The sequence below is a fragment of the Sceloporus occidentalis genome, unplaced genomic scaffold (assembly GCF_023333645.1).
Source record: "Sceloporus occidentalis isolate IW3139 unplaced genomic scaffold, rSceOcc1.0.p SCAF_2, whole genome shotgun sequence".
In the NCBI taxonomy this organism is placed as follows: Eukaryota; Metazoa; Chordata; class Lepidosauria; order Squamata; family Phrynosomatidae; genus Sceloporus; species Sceloporus occidentalis.
Window position 1 is genome coordinate 165,251,910 of NW_028316982.1, and position 24,009 is coordinate 165,275,918.

Below are 24,009 nucleotides of genomic sequence, written 5' to 3' on the forward strand. Positions count from 1 at the left end.
CATTAAAACAGTATTATACATAATAAAATCATATACATAGTGTAACCTACAAAAATCTACTTAAATAAAACCAGCTTTGTTGACTGACCAGTACCTAGTGAGGCAACTTCACACTTAATTACTCAAGTGTGTTTTGCCAGGATATTATTCCAAATTGTGGATTTCACAGTCAAAAAATCTTTGTCCTCAAATCTTATCCCAAGTAATAGCAGGAACCAAAGAAAGTTCACTTAAGTGGTGTAAGGTCCCAGAACAGCATAGGGAATGTGTGGATTTGTGGGAAAGGAAATTCCTGTTTTTGTTAAAGTGTGTGTGTGTGTGTGTGTGTGTGTGTGTGTGGTATAAATATAGGGATATGTGCAAATTATGATTCTATAGGAATTAACAATTCAGCAGGAATATGGAATACTCTCAGGGGCCTAGATCCTGTATGACAATGTTTCTCAAATTCTGGTCCACTAGATGCTTGGGACTTCAAGTCCTAGAATTCCTAACCACTGCCCATGCTGGCCGGGCCATCTAGGGACTGAAATCCCAAACATCTTAAGGATCCAGCTTTGAAAAACACTGCTGTACGGCACAGTACAGAGTAACAGTTCTTCAGGCAGAGCCATATCCCTCCTCTAAACAACCCCTGAATTTGCACCATTTAGCCACTGCAGCTGTTCGGTGGCTGGTGCCAGTGGATTAGTATTTGCCTATGTTCCTGTAATCAGATGCAGAATTTATAACATCATTAGCTGAGATCTGCTGTGATGATTTGGTTATGGGGACATTTGTAGTATGCCTTCAAGTAATTTCTGACCTGGAGACCCCAAGGTAAACCTATTCTGGGGTTTTCTGGGGCTCAGTGTGTGACTTACTCAAGGTCAGCCAGTGGATTTCCATGGCTGAGCAGGGAACTGAATACTGACCTCCAAAATCCTGGCCCTATGCTCAAACTGGTATACCATGCTGGCTCTATGGGGACATAGCCAGATGATATTCTGATGTCCCCTGCTCTACGCTAACCACAGACTAAATAGTAAGTCTGACGAGGAAGTTTTGCTCATTGCAGAGGATGGAAGATCGAAGCAGTTTCTCCAACAACAACAACAAAAAGGCATACACAGATGTAAAGCAGACTTACACCTACATATGATTTTAACAGAATGCCAATCAGAATGTGTTATTGGATGTAGAAGGCACCTTGTTAGCAATTTTCAACTTTTATGGTGAAATATAAGTTTCTCTCCATTATGACTGCATGATAAGGTATCTTTTATAAATTCATGAAGATTTGTTTGGAAGTGTATGCGTAATGCCTATCAAAACCCCAGAATCCAGGGAAAGTAGTTGAACATGGTTATATTTCAATATTCTCCAATGTTTTTGGCTTCTTCCTGTGATCAGCAGAAGTAGAATAAATAATGCAAAATAGAAAAAACAGCATATTTTATATGAGAATTCATAATTCAGATCATAATTTTAACAACCTGATTGCATAATCTTGCTATTATGCATAATCTGAATGATCTTGCTATTGCAGAATAAACTCATCCTTGCTTAAGGGCAATCAGTTACTGTATGTAAAGGATATTTATAACACCTGGGGAAAGTTTTCTTTACTACAGATTAAGTAGGTACAATGCCACCCCATTGTAAAAATCATTAGCAAATGTTGTCACCCCCTTGCATGGTGATACATGGTTCATCATTACAACTTCCACTGTTCAGTGCCATGAGGCCAACCACATATTAAGAAAAAAAACCTCACAAAACACGGAGAGGGGGGGGATCAAAGAAGAAAAATGACCCTCATGAAAATTATGCACTTTCTTTTGATGCTTGATGCTAATAAAATATTTAAAGATTTTTTTCTTAGACTCTATCCCCTAGTTTTGTAAATTTTTAGCTGTCTACGTTTGATCATGCAAGTACCCACTCTCCCTTTTATTTCATACACTGCTCAATAAAACATCAAACACTCATGTAAACTGTGCATTAGATATCTGACCTGGTAAAAATTCAACTTCCAAAATATATTTACTACCCTGATTCATCTTTGTCTTGCATAGAAAATTTAATATACGCTTACCATCTTTCAAAAAGCACATGTTAGCCTTCTTACAGATTTCTTCTGCTTTCTTTCTTTTTTAAAAAACATCCTTAAGGCACAAAGTGGATACCTGGACTTTGTTTGGACCAGCCTCCATTAGTCAAACAGAAAGTTAGAGTAGTATATATTTTATTTTATTTGTCTGGATGAAAAGCTGAGTGATTGCACTTAATTTATGGTTGAATTAGCCTAATAAAAAGTATCACTTTGCCTACTTTAGTTTATTCATTTTCCAAGACTAAAGGGCAACAGAGCAGCTTACAATCTTGTATAAAGCATTTCAGTAACACCACTCACTATTCTCCATCTGGAAAATAACAGGGTGGATAGTTAATGGCAAGCAAAGAAGTGCTGGTATATGCTTAATTCCAGTTCTCTCTCTCTCCTCTTCTTATCTATAGGAATGGAAATAAAATTATTAACTATTCATCCCTGTCTCAAAAAATAGGTTTCCCAATAGTGGGGAAAGTCCGTCAGGAAGAACACTAGACCAGCGAGCACTTTGCACATTTTTTTCTTGCTATACAGTTCCCAAAGTGTTGTGGAAGAATTAGTATGCAGAGAAAAATACATTTGTGTGTGTGTGTAAAACCCCTATGTTTCTGTCCAGAAATTAGGTTTTCTGTGCAGGAAGCTTTGGTTCCTGCACAGGAAACCTGAGTTGATTCAGTATTTATGGTGGTACAGTATATTTCAGACTTGTGACATTGTAAATTTTAGGATGCATACTTCTGGATGCCACACCATTGCAATATCCAAAAATGTCTCCAAACCCTACTTTACAATGCAACTGATGGGTTGGTGAATGAGTAAGCATCCAGCTCTATTCCCCATAAGCAGCAGTTTAGTGAAAGGCAGCCGCAGGAACTTCCTTGGTATCTTTTTGCAGCTGTCTACTCCAACTACTTGCTGCTAGTAGTGGGCATTACTTCACAGGGAATTATTTATCCTCACATGTTCAGGATTTACATGCTTACTCCTCTACTCCTGGGTCAGTTCATACAACAGAGGCTCAATTACTGAAGAAAATATGAGCTACCCTTGGATGCTCAAATACTGAAGATAATATGAGCTGTCCTTAGATGCTGGAATGGTAGATAGAATTCAACATTTGTCGTGTCAGTTCAACTTTTCATTAAATCCTATTTTCTCTTGTACTGTTAAACATTAAAAAACACAAAACAAAACCCTGTCATTCAAAGCCAGAAATGCCACTTCTGAAGTTTTTATTTTTGTTTTCATTTTGACAGTACATACAGCCCTGGAGTAGAAAATTGGTCCCTGCACATTCTCCTATGTGTGCCTTCAAGTCATCTTTTGATTTATGGAGACCCCATGATGTTCATAGGGTTTTCAGAGGTGGTTTTGCCAGTTCCTTCCTCTGACATATGTAGCCTAATATAGCCTAAGTAGTAATGAGGGCTGATTTCTCCAGCCTGCCCTAAAGCCAACTGCTAAAAGTATGAAGGGAGCAAAGAAACTATGTTTTATACAATATTTCCAGTGGAACTGAATAAGGGCTATTAACAAGTAGGGTTTAACCTTTCTGTAAGTGTAATTATTCAACCTCATGAACACACCTCAAAAACTGTACAGCACTATGAGAGGTAAAAGGTATTTTCATTGTAGCCTATAGGCAACTACCTACCCTCCTCAAATGGCAGTGTCCAGTGGTGGGAACTTGATCAATGGGTGGCAGAACTGGGATCCATTACTACAGGATCCCATGGAACTATTGACCCAATTATAGCTAAAATAAAATTTTAGAAAACCAAAATAACAATAACACAGCATAAGGAAATGTTCATATAGATCTTTCCCGTTAGTTGGTATATTACAAATAAACATAAAATAATGTTTTTCCATCTGCTTTAGTTGGTAGTCTATTTCAGGAACCATCCTTGATGAAAAACTGCTAAGTGGATATGGCTGATAAGCTAGTTAGCAGAGTCTTCTTTTTTTTAAAAAAGCTTGAGAGCCACTTCCCATGTTACATTTTAGGTGTACATCTAAGTGATTTTAAATATATACTTAAAAGTTTAAATGTGCATGAAGTGAAGAAGTATTTCTAGTGAGGCAGAAATTCTTTTATGAATACTTGATGAGTATGCATTCAGTGGCAAAACCTCTTTTACACTCATGTTTTAAATAGTCCTAAACAAATGAAGCAATAGAATAGGCTAGGGAGTGCTGTATTTTTTAAAAACTGTACTGTTTTTAATAGTTTTTAATATTTTAATTGCATTTTTCTTTCAACTGGATATTTGAAGTTTTTTAATATTGTGACAACTTTAATTCTATATTAATGTTCACTTTTTGTATGTTTTTAAACTGCAAGATGCCTTGTCTCAATTCTGGAAGGAAGCGGGATAAAAATAACAACAGCAACAACAACCATTACTATTGCTTTTCTCCCAGTTCTGGCTGTAACCAGTTTTCTTCTCCAACTGGTTGAGTAGAGTCGTTGGCTAACTCCTGTAGCCAATAACTTCCAGTAAAGGGACGTTTCACAATAAAGCAAATCCTTTACCAAAAAAATGCACTAAGAAATTGATTAGTCATATTGATTTGCTCATGCAAAGCAACAAAATGAGAAAATCCATTTACTATCTCAAAAATGGAAAGCACTGGGAAGGGTGCCTTGGAAACCGCATCACTCTGTGTATATAAATGTTTTCTGTTCAGTGTTGAATTCTGCAGTAGGTGTCTTTTCTATTTGAATCAATCACTGCTGACAAGAGAGCCTGAAGCACTAACACTGGGAGAAAGGGTGTTTTAGAGAGGTCCTAATGATATACTGGCAACTCCATCATGTTTCAGCCAAATCAAATAACAGCACTTAGGAATTACCAGCTGGCAAGCTGACAAACAGCAATCATTAGGCAATTAAATGGTTGCTAGAAGCCAGCAACCAATGAATTGGCTAGTTAGTTGAAATCATTGTATAAAATTCAGCCTTCCACTCTTTGCGAAACAATTCTATGATCTTTTGGTCACTAGTTTCACAGCTGCCAGGGCTCCAAAGTCTCCTTGTTTTTCCATTTCCTGTTGAGTACTGTGTCATTTTTCTTGCTCACAGTCCTGATGTGATGGTTTCTCTCAGCACTACAGTGGTACCCCGGGATACGAATTGATCGCGTTACGAAATTTCCGGGATACAAAAAAGTTAGATTGGAAAAAACTGTTCCGGGTAACGAAAGATTTTTCGGGTTACGAAATTCGTTTCGGCGCGAAATTCAAATGCGAAGCGCGGCTAGCGGCTTTCCAGCGCTAACGGAAAGCCTTTTCGGGTTGCGAAATGTATCGGGTTACGAATGGCGCCGTGGAACGAATTAATTTCGTAACCCGAGGTAGCATTGTACTTTGTTATTTGCACCTATTTTTCTTTTCATGCTTCACAGCTCCAAGAACTAATGTTTATGCTTAAGCTTATCTTCTGCCTTATTCTGCTTTCTTTGTTGAAACTATGGAGCAATCATGTATCTTGCCTCAATTTGACATTCAACCATCTATTTCTGTCCTTAACAGCAGTGACATTTCTCTGCATGTAGCAAAATCTTGTAGCATCAGAGGAAGTAGACTTAAGTCTATGAAAGCTCATGCTGCCAATTTCTTTCTTTCAGTTAGTCTCAAAGGTGCTACAAGATCTCTCTACATACTGATTCTACAAACTAACGTGGCTATATCTTTGAATTTCTCTGCTTGTCTCAGTTCTTGTCCTCTTCTGTGCTTCCTATTTTTTTTCACCTACTGTTCCTGTTGCAGAGTCCAACACTTTGCTGTACACCATTCTTCAGCCTTCTCTACATCAGACACCTTCTCAGTCTCAGCCTGCCCTGCTGCTGTTATTTGTTGATGTTCACTTATAATGACACCATGAATGAGAGACCTCCAAGAGTCCTGGTCATCAACAGCCCAGCTCAGGCCTTGCAAACTCAAGGTTGTGGCTTCCTTGATTGAATCAATCCACTTGTGACCTTCCTAAATCTTCTCTGATGTGTCAGCCTCACAGCAACCTTGTGAAAAAGCTTAGGCTGTGAGTTAGTACATTTGGCATCCAGCTGATAAGAGTTCTGAACATGGGCTTCCCAACTAACAGAGCAATCCTATCATGATGGGAGGGTTCTATGGTGCAGAAACTTGCTCGTTTCAAGCCTTTCTGGTGTATGCTGGCTAGGATGTGATAGGCTAGGCTGCAGATGATGGGCAAATACACTAATGGGAAAAATAATCAAAGCAGCTCCAAGACTAGTGTATACCTTCCTAGGAGCCATGTTGGAAGAGTGGATGGTTTTTTTGGATTCTTTGGATTCTAACATGTTGGATTCTCCAATCTGCTCCTGACACACTTTTTTTCACCTCTACCACAGTACAATCACCACTGACAGTACATCTATGCTGGCACAGTTTTCTGCTGGTTTCTGCACAGCACTTTTCTGCCAACAAAAGACCACTTTCCCATAATCTTAATTACTGATGATAAACTACATTACTGAAGTGTCAACATAACATTCTAACTGTTCTAGAGCACTACCTTCCAAAGGGCTTCAATTTAAACCTAGAATTGCAAGGCTTGCTTGACGTTATTCACCAGGGAAGCAAATGAGGGTTGTTTTTGTGGGCGTACATGCTGAGAAGAGCATTTTATTATCTCACATAATCCATTTTATTTCTTCTATTTATTTATAATGCTTTTATTCTGTGCTTCCTCAAGGAATCTCAAGACAGTGCACATGGTACATGATATCACTGCAAAACCTTATGGAGTAGATTAGCATTAGGATCCTTAGATTAGTATATGTGGGTGTAAACTAGCCCATGCTAATACTTCAGATTATAGTAAACTCTGAAAACTCCACTGGCCAACCCAATCAGGCAAAATATGGAAGGGAGACAAAATATGGGCGCTAAGCAATGAAACAACAAATGCCAGTACAAGGCATTAATAACAATTAAAACCCATAATGCTAATTTTGTGGCTCATTACTCAGAGAGCATCACACCAATTTCTCACTCTGTGCAAGACGTGTGGCAGAAATCAGAGAAGCTCCTCTGCGTTTTGATGGATGCTTCGCACAGGCAGCCAGGACAGGGCTCAGCATATGGTTTTTGTCATGCATAACAGCTTCTTGGAAATCACATCAGCTGCATCCAGAAGGGAGGGGAGCTTTCTCATTGAAATATATATTAAAATCATTTCAACAGGCGGGTCGGTGTGGGATGGAGGGGGAGCAGCAGGGTGGAGAAACTGGATGAATTGGAGCATTCACACCGTGATATGTAGCCTTTCATGCCCAGAGCAATAATTTGAAGCAGTTCAACTGTAACTAAAAGGCATAATCATGTGATAACTGTTCAGTTACCTCTGTAAAAGGGGGGGAGAACCTACTTGAAATTCAAAAAGATGGAAAAAAACTGATAGAAGCTTCAGCAGATAAAGTAGCTCTCAGCTGACAGATTCAGTTACATGCCCATATTCAACAGAACAACTGGCAACTTTGTTTGACAGGTTGACAGGAAGGTCAAGAAATAATTCAACGTAGCATTCTAGTATAGATGGTTCTTGCCATGACGACACTTTAAAAATAAGCAATAAATAACATACTGACGGTCTGATATTTTACTGAATTGTAGTATGCTGGTGTAGAAATGTTCCTGCCTCTGAATAGCACAAGGTGTTTAACAAGATGCAGAGAACTGTGGTCTGATTTGATAGCTTTCAGAATCCTATGCTGGTAGGAATCAGACAAAAGTTAACAGTTCATTTAATGTAGGAATTTATTAAATTATGTGGAATGGAAAAGGACCTAGAATCTTGCTGATTCCTTTCTTCTGGTATTAGGCAAGTGCCCCACAATTATTACTGGTTTATAACAACAGTTTCCCAGCACTGTGTGTTCAACAAACATTACTGTCCATGTGAACCTATCTTTTGAGAAATCTCTGCCATGAAATAGGTCCTTGAACAGAAATAGACAGATTTCAGAGTTCTGTGATCTTTTAAAAACTAGCTATCCTAGGACCATCAACAGCCACTGAATTCAAACTAGTAGCTAGAGAAGGAATGGAGTAAGAGATAGATGGGAAATATTGATTAAGAAAGTGGGGTCTGTCCCCTATTTAAATACATAAACTGGAATAAACTACACATCTATATGTGATTTGCTGGAAAGCAAGCATGGCATAGTGCAGTGATGGCAAACCTTTTAGAGACCAAGTGCCCAAACTGCAACCCAAAACCCACTTATTTATGGCAAAGTGTCATGTTCCTCTCACTTTCTAGTAATGAACTCTGGCCAAAGCAATGGCACGCGTGCCCACAGAGAGGGCTCTGAGTGCTCTCTCTGGCACGCGTGCCATAGATTCGCCACCACTGGCATAGTGGTTTGAGTTTTGGACTATGGCTCTGGAGACCAAGGAAACCTACTGGTTTTGGACTATGACTCTGGAGACCAAGGAAACAGCCATGAAACCTACTGGGTGACCTTGCGCAAGTCACAATCTTTCAGCCTCAGAGGAAGGCAATGGCAAACCTCCTCTGAACAAATCTTGCCAAGAAAATGCCATAATAGATATATTTTATTTTTAATTAATTTACTTTATTTTAATCCTGCCTTTCTCCCAAAGTGGGACCCAAGGCGGCTAACATACGTAAAACACAACAATTAAAATCGTAAAAATATAAAATATAAAAATTTAAAAATAAAATAAATATAAATATATAAAAATGAAAATAGATTTGCCTTAGGGTCATCATAATTCAGATACAACTTGAAAACACACACACACACACACACACACACACACACACACTGACTTGCTGTGGCTCACCAATTCCAACAGAGCTCTAAAAATTGGCTTTAAAAACTGCACAAAGACTGGGTCAAAGACCAACAATTAATTAGTCAACAGAACTTCAAAGTCAACTACTTTACATACAAGGCTAAGTGATTAACAGAAGACAACCATTTATGGGATGGACATTTTTTTTTTTTTTTTTGGTTTTGGGTCTTTACTTGCTCTTATTAAATTATTGAGAATTAGCAATCATTTCCAAGAGATTTCCCTTTCACTATGCCCTTCCTTGAACACATCCAACTACACATTGCAGGGGAAACTCTTGAGAGATTTCAGGATTCCAATTTAGGACAATGTCGTGCCTCGCTTCCTATTGTTGCCACCACCCCCATTGCTGCCGCTACCTGCCCTCTGTCTTGCTCTGAGAGTGAGAATGGGTGGGAACCATGGAGAACACAAGCAATCTCACAGGGCATTTTAGCTGTAATGCATCTTCCTCTGAGGAACCCTTCAAGTCAGACATTTGTAATTGGGCAGCTCTGGGGATTGTACTGGGTTGCATGGAGCTTCTGAAGCAGTGGGGCTCCTACCAGTGTGGGGGCAGCAGGAGTGTGCCATTTATCACCATTTATCTGGGGTGGTGGCCTGGGGTCAGCTGGTTATTTCATTGAATGGGAGAGTTGGCCTTGACTCAGTCACATAAAGGATCCTTGGTTCACTAATGAAGTCCAGGAAATGTCACCAAGGAAAAGTCTTCATGCAGAAATAAGTGCAGCAGTATGTGGCACCTGGAGCTCCTTGGAGGAAAGCTTGCCAACCAAATAGATACATCATTCCAACAAAAACACACCTTCTAGCTAGTAATAAGGGTGTGATTTTTATAGGGCCATGCTCTTTTTTCTACATATCTTCAGGCTGGGATATTTCAGTCCAGCTGGAGAAATAGGAGTGTTTTTAATTTTCCCTAACAATAACTGAAGACTGAAACAATGGTTTCTGGCCCAAGGGATATATTTTAAGCCATAAACAGGAACAGCCATGTTCTTCTATAAAAGGCTTGTGTTCATACGGAAACTGGCAAGGGTTTCTTTCTTGTTAACTTTGAAAGCTTTGAACACAGAGTATCGTAATGAGTTATACTGCTCCTCTTTTGAAATCTCTGTCCAAAAGGATATGTGCTTTTGCTTTCTCAAAGGCTCTCAGGGCTTGCACAGTGACCTTGTCCAGATCAACTGGTTATAGTTTTCTTATATGAAATACAGAATAGCAGACACATTGACTTATTGTGTTTATTCTTGTTTTACAAAGATCCTAGGAAGGAAAATGGGGCATTTCTCTGAACCCTAAGCACCCTGAGTCTAGGAAGTAAGCAAAATGAAGGCAACACAACATATAGCAGTGTGACTTACAGCAGTGTGATGAATGCAAGAGACACTATGATGTATTTCTGGCCCACTCACACATAAATATATACCATTCTCTTCAACTGTCCCAATTTGGTGGGATGGGTTCTGATTAATTATCTGCTCTTCATTTTCTCCACTGCTTTTAAAATGTCCTAGTTTCTTTCTCCTCCTCCCCCTTTCTCCTCAGCATACTTCAATTGCTGCAAATGGAGTTCAAACAGCAAAGAGAGAGGAGCACAGAGGATCTTGTTCTTCTCAGTAGACTCAGGATACTGTCACACTAAAGAATCAATGCGTTTTAATACCACTTTAACTGTCATGGTACCATCCTGTGAAATCCTAGGATTTGTGGTTTCTTGTGGCACGTAAGTGTTCTGAGAGAAAAGGCTAAACATTTCACAAAACTACAAATTCCAGAACTCCAGCATGAACTATGGCAGTTAAAATGGTGTCAGACTGCACCAATTCTGCAGTGTAGTGCCTCTGCTGCAGTCCCTCCCTGCTAGTGTGTTTTCTCCCATTGATAGCTTTTTGCCATCCTGACCACAGTCTGTTGTTGCTTGGCCACATGTGTCATAGTTTTCATCAGTGAAATATTGGAGGATATCGAACACATGCACGCACACTTACTTTAAATATTGGAGGATATCAAACACATGCATACACACCCCTTCACAGCTTCTTATTTGTTCACTGAAAGATCTGTTTCCCTAGTGTGAGGCTTTAATTCAAGGACCTATTTATTCATTTAGGTGGGATACAGACCGCCCAAAAAGGGCGGGCTATCCACGCCTTGTTTTGCTGCACAAGGGAGACGCAGCAGACAAACTGTGCGGCTCCCTCGTACAGCAAAAAGAACCCTTAAAAAGTGGGTTCTTTTTGCGTCACAATGACGCCAGGATGTGTGGACGCTAAGTGTCCATCACGTCAAAATCGTGGCACCCATGTGTATAGGGTGCTGCCATTTTGACGCCCCCATCACGTGCTAGGGGTGAGGCCAGTATGGGCGGTGTGCCCTCAGCCAACCCCTAGCACATGACGGGGGCGCACTTTAGGCCCATCTGGAGAGGGCCTTAGTTTCTTTGAGTATTTTAGATGAGAAGAATTCAATTGAAATGTATATGGTCATATGGAAAAAGACCATTCAGATTCACAAGTGGTTTACTACCTCTGCCAGTCCATTGACATGCATTCTGAACAAGGCATTGGCATATCTCCCCCAAAAGCAGATCGGTGATATGCTGAAGCTGCATGCAGAGCTTAGAAATAACAAATTATAAGTAATTTAGCTACCCACAGCAAGTTACTTTGCAAGGAAACCATGGTGCAATGAAGCTACATTTAAAAAGCAATGTTAACAAACTGTTAAGTCATGTTTTCTATCCACTTTTAAAAGTTACTTTTCAAGGGCATTCTGAGGCATTGGTTGAGGCATTTTGACAGGATTTCCCCAAGGTTTATGCCATTCCCTTATCAATCTTAGGGCTTTTGTTACTTAGGCTGAAAATAATTTTTAAAACTGTACCATACAACTATGAAAACAATAATTTATTAGTTCCATGTTGGAATGAACAACAGCCATAAATTACTTTTAAAATATATGTTGAGTGACAGGAATTAATTACTTTTAAAAATGTAACTTCCAAAGCTCTGTGATTGGTCTCTATATGTGAATGGACTTTTAGATGAGCAACAATTAATACGTGGCTTTTCCATGCAGATTTGTGACGAATTGTACCAGAATGACTTCAGTCTGTGGAGGCAAACCTGTGGGCTAAGGTCAATTTCAGTACCTTAATCTTAAATTACACTAATGGGGGAAAATGGAAAATATTGTGCCAAAACTAGCTTTGGAACAGGTCCATTAATAGCAATGTGGGAAGCTTGTGGTTTGGCCAGTAGGATTCTGGGATTGTCACTTCAGCAAGGATCTAAAGAAACAGCATAACATGTAAAGGCTTAATGTTTCTTGATACTTTTGGAGAAACAAGGCTTCTCTTTGCAGTGTCAGAATTCTGTGTCAAATCCTCTCAAGGACCATGAGATCACTAGCACTTAAGGCTCACGTTGGTACTACAGTGCATAAATTACAGAATGGCCATTATGGTTTATAGCGGAATATTTGCAATGTAGAGCCAGTGTGGTGCAGAGGTTTGAGTCTTGGACTACGATTCTGGATACCAGGGTTCAAATGCTGGCTCAACCATTGGGTGACCTTGGGCAAGTCACACTCTCTCAGCCTCAGAGGATGACAATGGCAAACCCCCTTTGAAAAAGCTTGCCAAGAAACTCCCATGATAGGTTCATCTTAGGGTTGCCGTAAGTCAGAAATGAAGGCACACAACAACAACAACAACAACAACAACAGCAGCAGCAGCAGCAACTCCTTTCTCAGCCTGTCTTATCCACTACATTAAACCTCCCTGTTTCCTGGTAACAAGTAACATGGGTGGAAAAATTGCAGCCTGAACATTTTATGTTGCCCCTGAAGTTCCTCCAACTCTCAAACACCCCTATTAAAAAACTGACAGAATCCTCACTAAGGATGCAGAACCCCTTCCATGTGGGAAAGCAAGCTAAGATACCTCAACCTCCACAAACATGCCACACTATTCCCCAAATACCTCAGTTTTCTCTGCAATCCCTCTCAAATAGGAAGTTAAATAACATCACTTTCTGTCACTATTTTGAGAGGGAATGCAAAAGAAAACTGAGGTATTTGGGTTTGCTGTGGAGGGGTCCACCCATGAGTGGCATCTGAGAGGAAAAATTGGCCTCTGGGTCCCATACAGTCGCCCACTCCTGAATTAGAACATCATCATTTTGTGAGCTTTCATTTTGTGCATTTGACAAAGCCTCTAACCCAGTGCTTCCCAACCTTCCTAATGCTGCGACCCTTTAATACAGTTCCTCATCTTGTGGTGACCCAAACCCATGAAATTATTTTTGTTGCTACTTCATAACTGTAATTAAATAGGTGTTTTCCAATGGTCTTAGGCGACCCCCATGAAAGGGTCATTCAACCTCCAAAGGAGTCCCGACCCACAGGTTGGGAATCACTTCTCTAACCCACAAAAACTTATATCACAATACATTTTTTAAAAAGTTTTAAGTCAACACTGCAGTCTTCGTTTGTGCAACATGATACATTTTCTAATATCAGTTATTTTTGAAAGCACCACAGAATCTTAAAATATTGTGCATTTTCAGTGTATCAATTGATATTCATCTATTCAAGGTTTTTTCTGAGTGAACTATACATTTTTTCAAGTCTAAGTGTTCTCAGATTATATGTACATTATTTAACACATGTTTCCTTTCTCCTTCAGCTTTGGCTATTTTTCTAACAATGAATTTACAAGTATCTCTTCTTGTAGGAATCATATGTAATATAAGCCATCTGGTTAAACAGCAGGATGGTGACATGAACTGAATGAAGCTCTCCCCTCCCTGAAATCCCTACGAAGCCTCAGTGTTATAAATTGGGAATGTCCACTATAAATCAAATGAAACAAAAACAAAGTTCCTGGGTCTGAGGATTTCAGAGATACCGTTAACTTAGAGAAAGTAAAATATGAATAATAACTGGAAATAATGCTTGAAAGCAAGCAAATCCTTTAACGACCATTACACCAAGATTTGTGATTACTTTCCCTCAACGTCTAGAATCAGTTACAGAACTAGAACCTTCTGCAGTGACAGCCAGCATAGTGTAGCATCAAAGTGCAAGACCATACTCATAGGTTTCCATATTCCATACTCATAGTCTGCCTCAGACTAGCTTTTCTTACAGATTGTTTTGAGGAAACAAGTGGTTGAAGGAGAACCATGTACACCACAATGCATTCATTATGCCCACACATTGTAATATATCTCCTACATTCCTCATAAAAATGAGACCGGTATTTTGCTAATTCTAGAACTTGGAAAAATTACTTTTTTTTTACTACAGCTCTTAGAATCCTTCACCCAATAGTGTCTGGGAGACTTTGGAAGTTGTCGTCCTAAACAATAACTTTCACAAGCTCTGATTAATTAAAAAATATGAAAGACAGAAGCAAATTTGTCTCATGAATGGTTTCTGACATGCCCCTCATTGCCGAAGGTGTTCACACATTCTGAGCTGAATCATGGCAGAGTATTGCTGTTTTCCATCATCAACTATACATCTTCCATCTGTTTAATAGGAGCTATAAATGCTATGAACATTTTGGAGTCAAATTAGGTTTTTGGTTTTTCAGTTATTATCTTCAGTGGAATGGCATATTTGTGTAGTGATACAGTTAGAACTTGGCTCAGTGTTCTCCACTGGGAGATAGCTTACTCTCTAACCCAGTGTTGTTATTGTTTTTAACTTCAAGAAAAGTATGGGATGCATAAAGAACACAGGTTTGGCAGCAGATTGCTCTCACTATCAAACATTTAATTGAAAAGGTCTTAGCATTTCTTAAGTGGGGAACTATACTGCATGATTCTTGGAAAGTTAGGAGACAGAGGTAAAATGCAGACAAGTTCCTTTTTTGCATAATCTTCCAGCCAGCCTGACTGTATTCCACCAACAGCTGGGCAATTATGGGAACTGTGGTAGAAAAACAGCAAATTTTTCAGCTTCTGAAGAGAAGACAGTAACATTGATTTTATTTTTGTCCACCACAGCAAGTCTGTACTAGTTGAGCACTGCCCATGAGCAATGTATGATAGCCATCAGTCTAAAAAGGCCTTTATCTTCCTAATTACCAAAAAGACTTAAACATGAATGGTGGGGCAAGTTTGTCAAGTATATGGCAACTGAAAAAGGGTAGGGAGCGTGCTGTCCTTGGCTTGTTCCTGTTAGGGAGTTATGATAGCATAAATAATTTATACTCTTATAACTGCCTTTTCTGGTCATTGCAGAGATGGGAATTCCTTACTCACCACACAACAACCAAAATCTTCTCTCAAACCCCCCTTTTAAGTAATTAGACCACTGCTGAAAAAGCCCTCCCTGGATCCCATGGACCTTAAGAACTACAGACCAGTTTCAAACCTTCCTTTTGTGGGCAAGGTGATTGAGAAGGCAGTTCCCCTCCAACTCCAGTCAGTCTTGGATGACACACACTTCCTTGACCCATTTCAAACCGGTTTCAGAGCAGGATATGGAGTTGAGACTGCTGACTGCTATGGTCACCTTAGTGGATGATCTTCGTCTCAGTACTCACAGGGGGAGTGTGTTCCTGTTGGTGCTTGTAGACCTCTCAGTGGCTTTTGATACCATTGACCATGATATCCTTCTGGAACGCTGAGGGGGGGGGGGGGGATTGAAGGCACTCTGATGCAGTGGTTCTGGTCACACCTGTCAAGCAGGTTCCAGATGGTGGTGTTTGGGGATAGTAGCTCCTCAAAAAAAGGAGCTGTTATATGGCACCCCCCAAGGTGCCATTCTATCCCCAGTGCTTTTTCACATTTACATGAAACCGCTGGGAGAGATCATCCGGAGGCATGGGGCAGGGTGTTATCAATGATACCCAAATATATGCTGATGGCACCCAAATATATTTCTCCATGCTTTCCAAAATAGCCTCAGCTAAAAATAGTGTGTCTCCTCTGAATGAATGCCTAGAGGAGGTAATGGGCTGGATGAGGAAAAACAAACTGAAACTGAATCCAGACAAAACAAGTGCTTGCCATCAAGGGTCCTAATTTGGGAATGGAGGTGTGTCAACCAGTTCTGGATGGGGTTACACTCCCCCTGAAGGACTGTGTTCTCAGCTTGGGAGTGCTCCTGGATCCGTCTCTCCAAATGTCAGCCCAGGTAGATGCGACAATCAGGAGTGCTTACTATCAACTTCAGCTGATACGCCAGCTGCGCCCCTTCCTAGATCTGGAGGTCCTAAAGATAGTGGTGCACACACTGGTAACCCCAAGGCAGGACTTTTGCAATGAGCTTTACATTGGGCTACCCTTGTGCCAAGTTCAGAAACTTCAGCTGATTAAAAATATGGCAGCCAGACTGGTTACAGGAACATCCAGGAGGGAACATATTATACCTATATTCAAGTCACTCCATTGGCTGCCAATTAGTTTCTGGACAAAGTATTAAGTGTTGGTTTTGACCTTTAAAGCCCTACATGGTTTGGGTCCAGGCTATCTACAGGATCTTTGAATTCTACTTCCTGAGATGTATTTTATTATGTCTGTTGTTGTGTGCCTTCGGTCTAGTAAGAATGTCAAAATCTCCTCCACACTGATATTTTTTTGTAAATAAGGATTTATGTTAATTAAAAAAAAATTATTAATGTATCTGGCTTTTAGGTGGTTGTGTCCTCCATTTTTCTTGAATGTCCTACATTTCAGACAATTTTTATCCCACATTTGTCCTACATTTGTCCTACCTTTTTTCCTACGTTTTGTCCCAGTTTGGTGGTAGCAAATAATGGCAACCCTGCCCCGGTGAAGATGGAAAAATTGCAAATAACAAAAACACTATGGCCTGTTACAGACAGCCAAAATAAAGCTGCTTCGAGTCACAGTGGAGGTATGCTGTTTCAATGATACATGCGTCCTAAGAGTCCAGAAGCTGCACCAAAGCCATGCTCCAGTCCTTAGGGCTGGAGCATGGCTTTGGTGCGACTTCTGGACTCTTAGGACGCATGTATCATTGAAACAGCATACCTCCACTGTGACTCGAAGCAGCTTTATTTTGGCTGTCTGTAACAGGCCTATGTTTTTACCTGAGAGAACGCCTCTCTAGGAATCTCTAGGTCCTCCAATGCAACTCTGTGGTCAACATCTGCCAGACATCGACATAGAATTGCTCTGGAGGAGCTACAAATGCCTAGTGGAGTATTTTCTCTAGGAATCTCTAGGTCAGCGGTTCCCAACCTGTGGGTCGGGACCCCTTTGGGGGTCAAATGACCCTTTCATGGGGGTCGCCTAAGACCATTGGAAAACACTTATTTAATTACAGTTATGAAGTAGCAATGAAAATAATTTCATGGGTTTGGGTCACCACAACATGAGGAACTGTATTAAAGGGTCGCGACATTAGGAAGGTTGGGAACCACTGCTCTAGGTCCTCCACTGCAACTTTTGGTTAAAGTTGACTATAGAGTTGAGCTGGAGGGCCTAGATCAGGGGTAGGCAACCTGCGGCCCGCGGGCCAGATGCAGCCCGGCGAGGCCCCAGCCTGGTCCTGCCGCCAATTGCCGCCGGGGCCTTTGGGGGGCAATTGTCTATAGAAGCCTCAGAAACATGCATTTATATTAACATTTTTTTAAAAATCAGCAAATTTTTTTGCGTGTCCTCCATTTTTTAAAAAAAGTGTCTTCCATTTGAAAATTTTGTCCTACATTTGTCCTGGTTTATTTATATATTTAATTTTTTAAAAATTTTAAAATTATTTATTTTTTGGCTTCGGCCCCCCAGTTGTCTGAGGGACAGCAACCCAGCCCCCAGCTCAAAAAGATTGCCTACCCCTGGCCTAGATATTCCTAGAGATAACATATTAATAAAATTTGTGAATAATCAAATCTGCAAAAGTCAAAGCCACAAATGTGGAGGGACGCGTGCACAGAACACCTGGGGGACCAAAGTTTGGGAAACACTGAACTATAGAAAAATAGTTGGATGAATCTTCATGATCCCCCAGATCTCCTATTACATGGAAATGGCCATGTTGAGGGGGAACATTATTTCAAAGGTGGTTTTTGGTATCTGGCATTGGGAGACCTAGCTATATGTCAGATGAATGCTACAAAATTCTAGCCATTATGTAGGATCACAGCACAGTCACCATCTTGCTAGAAATGGAGCAACTCATATTTTCATTGCTTGAAACACCCCATGGCCATGCTATCATTGGCAATCCCTCCATACATTTTTGAGTTAACAACTCCAGCTTGTTTGAAAATCTGCTGAATGATGATTAAAGGAAGAGCAATTTCAAAACACATCAAATATGTTCAAAGCAACTTCATTTTTGGCTGATTTCCTGATATGTGAAAATATGAAAAATATACTGTGCCAAATGCATGAAAACAGATATTCTCCAATATACTATCACAAGTACCCTTAGGGCTTAATAAAACCTGCAACAAACAACGGAATTAAATTCTGGTAGGGAGGTGTTCCAGTAGCAAAATTTTAAAGAGTTACTCAATGTTTTGCTGCTTTAGAGTATTGATTAGTTCCAGACACATAAAATAGATCATGATAACTCCTTAATGACAGTATTCCACCAGGATCTACAAATGTTGTACCTGTATGCATGTATGTGTCTGTAGGGAGTAAGGGTGGAGGTTAATTTCATTTCTAGATCTGGCAAGCATTAGCATTAAAGGAAAAATGAAATGAAAACCTTTCTTCTCTGATTTATTTTTAACCCAGCCTTCCATTCCTAGACTATTTCATAGCAACATTATAGACTTGGGATTTTATGCAGCCCATTAGGCTGCAGGGCAAAACAAAAGAGAATGTTTTAGAAAGTTGTTTTTTAATTTCAAAAACTGGCCCATACATTTTCTCTTTGTTGTGCAGCTACCTTCATAATGCAAAAACGAATAGTTATAAAATCAGAAGAATGTACTTTTCTAAGGTAACATCATTCTTTGTACAGCAATGACAGTACATAAATAATAAATAATAATTATCTTTGTATATAGGCTTGCCATATCCCGCCTGGGGGCGGGACTTTCCTGGTTTGGGGCGGGGCCACACAGTCCCACCCCAGTTTAGCCCCTCCCCCAGGACCTCCCCCCCCCCAGCAAGGCCCTGGAGGCAGCCCCACCCCTCCCCATGGCTGTGTGCCACCCTCCCCGCCTCCCTGCCTGGCTTAGCCTAGAGAGCAGGTCTTAAAGACATCTGCCACTCAGAGCTATTGCTAGCCCACTTGGTATATATACCCTGCAAGAGGCATTACTTTCAGGTTACAGTGAGCAAAGAAAAAAAGGCCATCAATCATTCCTGTTTCCCTGGGAGTCTAAATGCCTCATCTTTTAAATGTCTACCACTCAGTATTCTTGTAATTCTTTATCACAGGATCGTTTTTGAGGCCCTAAACACCTTTACTTGGAATATGCAAATTTCTCCCAAAGCTGACCAATGGGAAAGAAGCAATCAGCCCCCCTCCACTTGGGTTGGTTTTCAATGGCTTGGAAGGAAGAGATTTTTGCCTTGCAAGTTGCTGGTAAATAATAGAAGGCTTTGGGGTAGCAAAGGCTGCAGAAATAGTTTGACCCCCCCCCCCAAACATCCATGGCTCAGTGCTATGGGATTCTGGGAATTGTAGTTTCTTGTGGCACCAGAGCTCTTTTGACAAAAGGAAGCTGAATGGTCCACAGAGGAGGTGGAGGCAGAGCCTCTTGCCAGCAGTCTTCGGTGGAAGAGAGGAGGCTGATGGTCCTGGCCACTTCCCTTGGCTCCCTCCCTCCTCCTCCTCCTCCTCCTCCTCTCAGAGCTCATTCACTCTCCCTGGCTTTTCTCTCCCCCCCCCCCCTCTCTGCACTTTGAGACCCCTTTAACTGCCAAAGCTCAATGCCACAATAAACTACAATTCCCAGGATTCCATAGCACTGAGCCCTGGCAGTCCAAGCAGTGTGTTTTGGACACAGAGATCCTCCAAATGAATCCAGTCCCTAGCTTTTATATCTCTCACACACACTGCAGGAATAATAATAACCCACTTTGAGACTGCTTTAACTCAGTGCTAGGGAATCCTGGGAATGCTAGTGTTTGGGACACATTGAGACTTCTCTGTCAGTGATGGCTCTGAGGCCACAATAGACTACAATTCCCAGGATTCCCCAGCACTGAGCAGTCTCAAACTGGACCATTTCCTCAGTGTGGATGCACCTGGGGAGGAATTCTGGGCACTGCAGTTCAACTACGTTTGGAGATAGCTCTGGGGCCACAGTGTACTACAATTCCCAGCATTCCCCAGCACTAACCCAGGACAGTTAAGTCACTCTCGAACTGGATTATTCCCTCAGTGTGGATGCAGCTTTGGTGAGGAACTCTGGGCATTTCAGTCCAGCATTGTTTTATTTCTGCAGTGTGTTTTGGACCAGAGACAAGGTGACCAGGCATCCTCCTCCTTTTCCAGGACATGTTCTCCATTTGGATCATGGCTAAGAAGCATGGATTTATAATTACATGGGTGTTTTTAGCTTTTATTTTTGGCCATGTCCTACATATTTTTGCTTGGGTGCCCTACATTTTGGGGTGAGGGCATTGGTCACCTTGGTCAGAGAGCTTTCCAGGGGTTAACTGCCATTCTGCTGTGGTGCTGGAACAAACCACCATTCCCAGAATTCCATAGCATTCAGCCAAGACAGTTAAAGTGGTCTCAAACCAGATTATTTCTCCAGTGTAGATGCAGCCCAAGCCTTTTGCCTCTCTTATGCCTGAGATTTCAAAGCCCAGCCTTGGCACCACAACAAACTACAAATCCCAGGATTCCATAGGATGGAGTGATGAGAGTGAAAGCAGTGTGGCAGCAGCCTAAGTGTGCTTAATGCAGTTCTTAACATGGTGCACCTCTTGCCTACAGAGTCTCACAAGACTTTTTTTTAACAACTTGTACCCATTAACTCCATTTCATGTCTCCTTTATTTAGTGGAGAGGAATACAGACAAAACAAGTCAAAATGAAGGAAAACCAAAGTCCCTTGACCAAAGGGTTTGGTTGTGGAATAAGCCTCTGAAATATGCAAGAGGCAATGTTAAAATAAAGCCATGTTCAATGCTCAAATGTGCTGTTTGGAATGGGGAGAGGGGGGTGGCCAGAAAGGGAAGTACATTTCCGTGATCTGTCTACGAATAATGTCAAAATGTCCTCCATTTTGATCATGCCTAAGAAACATGCATTTATATTAACATTTAAAAAAAAAGGCTCAATTTTTTGTGTGTCCTCCATTTTTATAAAATGTGTCCTACATTTGAAAACGTTGTCCTGCATTTGTCCTACATTTGTCCCGGTTTGGAGGTCCTCACTTATGGAAACCCTATTTGTATATCTATTAGGGATGCACATGGTGACTAGTATATTTATTTCTACCAGTCCATGAATGCATCCTTAGGATGTTTTTAGAAGGTGATGGGAGTGGTGACTGAATGCTCCCCAAGATCAATGTGTATGATTAAAGTAAAGCAGTAATGCTTCAACAACTTGCTGCAAATATCCAGGAGTCAGAGAGTGTTGATGTTAGTGCTCTTCACACACCCAAGAACAATGAGTGGACATCCGTATGTTTCTGGTGAAAATAGATAAGTAAGTTTCCATGCAGTTCCTGCCTGAGTCTCAACAGGTTGGCAGCAGACTGAAGGCACTGAAATCACAATGTAAAATTCAACGTAACATGCAGTTGAGCATCTAGATAGCAGCAGTTGAGGGAACGTGGACATTTGACCACCTACTCCATTCAAACTACTGACCAACGAAAACACCACAAATGTTTTTATTTAGCTTTGCCATAAGTAGTTCTCACAGAATGAGTAGTGCTAAAATTTTGCTACACTGATATCTCACGTTGGACATGCAGCAGGACAAGTACATTCAGCTGTGTACACTCTCAGTCCTAATTCATCCTACTCTGTATCCAGGTTGGACCATTACCGATGGAATCTGGGAATTCATGGGGCAGACCCCTCCCCACAAAAAATCCCCCCTCCCCCTCCATCACTACCACAAAAGGAACTAAAACTCAGGGATAAGACTGAGGGATAGAATCCTGCTTCCTGACATTTAGATTTCTATGCTGGTAGGGATTATATGGCATTCAGTTACATGAACCCTCACCTGCAACTTGAATTAGAACAGTCCAGAAACAAGTTTACTTTTTCTGTGAGAACAAGATCTCCAATGCAATGTTATTAAGGAAGGGGTCTCTCATATATCAAATATGAAGCCTATGCTGCTCAAATTGGTTTCACCATAATCCAAATGACTTTCAGATATCACAGAGATCAAGCTTCAGCTGTCCTGGCCCAATACTTCGACTATCACACTTCTTCTCCGACCACTTAACAGCTTTGTTTGACAGCACTACACTTCATCAGCTGCTGATCATTACCAGTGTGGCGGTCTCAGCTCACTTTAACATTTGTTGGTATGAGGTCACACTGCACTGGAAGTGCTGCACCCATTTGAACACAACTGTGCCATAGCAGAATCTCAAAAGATTAAGGGATTGGACTTTCTCACAATGAACTGTCAGTCAGTCTTATAAAATAGGTTGTAAGAAAAATTACAAAGCATTACGGAGTATGGTGAGTCAGGCTGATAAGCCAAATGTTAAAAACCTATCATTTTGGTATGCTACAGGTTTCTTGAGATTTTATTAGTGTTTTATCTTGTGCTTTGTAAAAATTATTATGGTTCCCAGGAGGTGATTTTATTACCTTCACAGCTCATGATCTTGAAACAAATCTAGCTTTACACTCTATGTTCCATTGTCTTCTTGCCCAGAAATTCATGAGATACCTTCCTAAAGTATCCTCTAGGCATTTTATAAAGCAGCATTAATGGTTTTCCTTGAGATCAGATTAACAAAAAGAGTACTAGCTAAAGCTGCCAAAATGCCTGACAGGCTCAGTGAAGAGGTTGGTTTCTTTTGCAGAGCCAAAAACTTTATTTACTTCAGGGTTTTGTTGCTCAGCTCAGGAAAGAGTATCAATTCCCAGGATATTGGGTAAATATTTACAACTGGTTTGTATTTAACAATGAAAAATAAATAGCCTGCTAAAATCTACATATCCCCCTCTAAAAGACAACACCTCTTCCTTCATGAGGCTAGCCATTAATGTCTTCTAATGCTATTTTGGCTCGCCAGTAAAAGGATTCTTGGCTCACTCAATGAGAGAAATTTCATTCATGCATATCACAGAAAATGAGCAGTTTAGAATATAGCACTTGGCTTGGTTATCAAATACCAATCTATCTAGTCTAATATTCTATTTACAGTTATGACTGCCCAAGTGTGAGAAGCTCAGAAGCATAAGCTGACAGCCTTCTCCCTGTTGTTTATTTCCAGTGTGAAAGGCAGAAGTAGGAGGAAATTATGCTTGAAACATTCCCTTGAAGGCCATATGTGTCTGGATGTGCAGGTCTCATTCCTACCCTCCCAAAAGTTAGCTGAGGATGTGGACAGGATCCTTGGAGAGGTGAGAGTCACCACATCTATACTGTCTCCTGAATCTGGCTACAGGGGGACTGGCTGAGTGGGTAAGGGAAGTGGCGAATGCCTCAGTGCAGCAAGGAAAGTTTCCATCCTGCTTAAAAGAAACTGAGATTGTTGATTAAAAGACCCCCCCCCCCCCCAGATCCCACAACCCTGGATAGTTATTGGCCAGTCTCTAACATTCCATTTTAAGACAAGGTTCTTGAGTGTGTAGTGACCTCTGAGCTCCAGGGGTTTCTAAATGAGACAGGTTGTCTAGATCGATTTCAATCTGGCTTCAGGCCTAGTTATGAGATGGAGATAGCTTTGGTTGCACAAGGAACTGGACAGGGGGAGCGTGTCCTTGTTGTTTTTGCTGGACCTCTCAGTGGCTTTCAATACCATCAGCCATAGTATCCTCCTGGGCTTCTTCTCTATTATAGGACCTGGGGGCACTGTTATGCAACCCAGAGAATGATACTGGGGGAACCCTATACAGTGTCATGCCAGTTGCCTTGTGGGGTCCCTCAGGGTTCAGTTTTGTCCTTCATGATGTTTAACATCTACATGAAATG

The 24,009-nt window shown here is 40.8% G+C and overlaps 1 protein-coding gene across 2 annotated transcripts in view; it reads right to left on the reverse strand.

The window, feature by feature from the left end:
* Positions 1–24,009, reverse strand: part of LOC149319242 (E3 ubiquitin-protein ligase SH3RF3-like) — a 298,180-nt gene that overhangs the window by 110,255 nt on the left and 163,916 nt on the right. The window lies entirely within an intron of this gene.